Genomic DNA, 3102 nt, shown 5'->3' with positions numbered 1-3102 from the left:
CATTTCATATTTCCGGCATATTTCTTTCCGTGCATTTTTAGCTTTTTTCTCAATTTTAGATTTTTTCCGTGTGTTCAGCTGTTTTGTTTATGTTCGTGACTTTCTGTAGCGGACAAAAAGCAAGAGAGAAAATTAATTTAAAAAACCAACATAAAATGAATAAAATATTCTGATTACTGACAAACCAGGTGCCAAAAGAACCACTGTTGGACGCCGGTCAATGACAACCAAGGCGACATCCTAAGATGCTCCAAAAGTTAGGGTGACTAGGTATATAGAGTGTGATGAGAAAAAAGTGAATGCAGGTCAATCCGGAAAGACACATGAAACAGACTAACGTGAATCAATGAAAAAGAGATTCGATACGAACTGTATACTCTTTTCCATTCCATTTTTGAGTATTTTCAAGGACATTGTTCCCCGTTCTATTCTCTGACCACAGTCGTTTCACTAGCGATTGATGAAATTTATCTTTGACATAGAGCCATCTCAAATTTCTCAGTTTTCTCATGAGTAAGCTACATAATTCAACACTTAATGCTTTAGTTAGGGTGCTTCAAATGAGGCAATAATGGTTAAGCACGCTGTAATGTTATCAATGTATACCTCATCACCCACTCCATGCAACTACAATAGTGGTCTAATAACACTTAGCGCGCTCGACGAAATTCCTTCATGCCGCTTAAAGTGTTGGCACAAGTAATGCTGTGTTTGCTAAGCCCTTTGGGTTAGGCTGGTGGGGTATGGGAGCCTATGCATAAACTGTTAATGCAATCAGAGATTACTCAGACTTTCAAGTTGGCGATCATTTGGGTAATCCTATAATTAAAGCGTTGCGTTGCCCAAGGCGTTCACTTGATTGGAATACACTTGATAGCACTTGCACTTGCACTTGATAGCGTTTACTCCGAACGCTTCAAGATAGTTCTGTTTCACTTTGATTTCAGGCTCGTTCCACTGGCAGGCCTCAGTAGCCATTAACAGGAACAGCAATGTACGGTTTACTTGACGGTTTATGAATAATGTAAAACGGTACCATAATTCATTTGCAAAAAAAAACATGGTTTTGTAAAAATATTTGTATAGAAAAAAGCAGTTCTTTTGAATTGTTACGATACTTAACAACCTATACAATTCATTGTATGGTTGACAACGTTACATCGTATTGTTTTTAAATGGTTTGCTTCACTATTGTTTCTGTTGTAGGAATATGTGACTAAATAATACTGTTGCAGTCCAATGTTCGGTTTTTCTATTGTAATTTTAATTCGGATTATTTATCGATGATAAGTCAAACGATATTATTGATCGTTCTCATCGTTAAGTTAGTTTGAATTAAGGATCGATTGGATGGTTAAGTATGGTAATGCAATACCCGCATAGAAAAATACTATTCATGGCATCGTTCATATTATACGATGTCCATTGGTGCAATAATAACTATACAAGAAGTTATCGTTTAATGATAAAATGATAGAGATTGAAAAATTTCAACAATTTAAAATTGTTCAAGTATCATTGAACATATAATAATTATACGTCGAATAATAATCAAATCATTTTTGATAATAAGGTTACCGAAAATTTCAGCGACAAAAAAATGTCTTTGACTATTTCTTCACTATATTTATTATTTAATGGTTGGAATAAGAGGTCATCACGATAGTCTGCATTGTAATCCGATTTTCAATGCCGATGTTTGGCATTTTAGACACAAAAATGGGTTTAACACTTCACATCTACCTCACTTGAGTGGATGTACGACCACGAGCGGAGCTTCAAAACAAAAGCCCTTGCGGTCGCAGGTTTCAGTCACTTTGGGGTTACATGCCACTTGCAGAATATTTGAGAGAGTTGGGGAACGAAATTCGGCACTTTGTAGGCACAAAAAACACAATTGTAGTGAAGACAATTAGGTTCTTGTTACGACGGCTTATAACTGCTGACGTTAATGCTTCCAGCAAATCACTGGAGACCACTGATAAACATACCTTCCGGTGCGGCCAATACTAGTGTGAAGGAAGATGTTCCACGAACTCGACAGAGTTTTCAGTTTTACCACTTTCAAACACTCGCGACCGACGATTTAATTTGGTCTAGTACGGAGACATCGCGCGAGAAGGAGCAAGCACATCAATAACACGGTTCGATTCCCAATCCAGCCAGAGATACAGCAAACTTTAAAAAAATCACCACGAATGAAAACAACGATTCATATAATGATACAAAAACTTGACAGTGCCCAGCAAATGCTCGCAGGGGTGTATTTTTTTTTCTATAGTCGATAAAGAATATTTCATGAAATATTTCCGTTTTGTTTTTTATGATTCACAGTATCGTTAAAAATATGATAAAGCGATCATAATATGAATAATAGTGCTAAAAATTTGTTCGAGAAAAATGGCATTTTTGAATGGTAACGATACTTAACAACCCATTCGGTCTATCATTAAAACCCCGTATATGATAGCAAGTAGCATCAATATGATTCATCGTATCATCGATTTATAATCCAGTTTATGATAACACGAATAATATGAAAATGATAGCCCGTATGGCTTATGTATGATACAGTTTTATTCGGGTATTCCGTTGAAATATTTCTTTGAACAATTTTTTTTGCGTAATCACACATGTTATAATCATTTTATTATCAACTATATGATACGACAAAAAACTGTATATCTCTGCAGGCATTTGTCGGGCACTGTGTCAACCCGAATAAAACGGTATCATACACAAACCATACAGGATATAATGTTCTTATTGTTTGTGTTACCAAAACTGGACTATAAATCGATGATACAGTGAAACAAATCGATGATACCTGGTATTATTAATGGAATTTGAATGATAGACCAAATGAGGTATCGTTACGATATGAAAAGGCCATTTTTTCTCAAACAAAATTTTAGCAATATTATTCATCATATTTTTACGATACAGTGAATAATAAAAACAGTGCGAAAATACTTCATGAAATATTATTAATAAAAAATAAAATACACCTGCGAGCATTCGCTGGGTACTGTCAAGTTTTTGCATCATTATAGGAACTATTGCTTACATTCGTGGTGATTTGTTTTTCAACTGTTTGCTGAA

The sequence above is a fragment of the Aedes albopictus genome, chromosome 3 (assembly GCF_035046485.1).
Source record: "Aedes albopictus strain Foshan chromosome 3, AalbF5, whole genome shotgun sequence".
Taxonomy (NCBI): Eukaryota; Metazoa; Arthropoda; class Insecta; order Diptera; family Culicidae; genus Aedes; species Aedes albopictus.
This window is presented reverse-complemented; position numbering follows the sequence as displayed.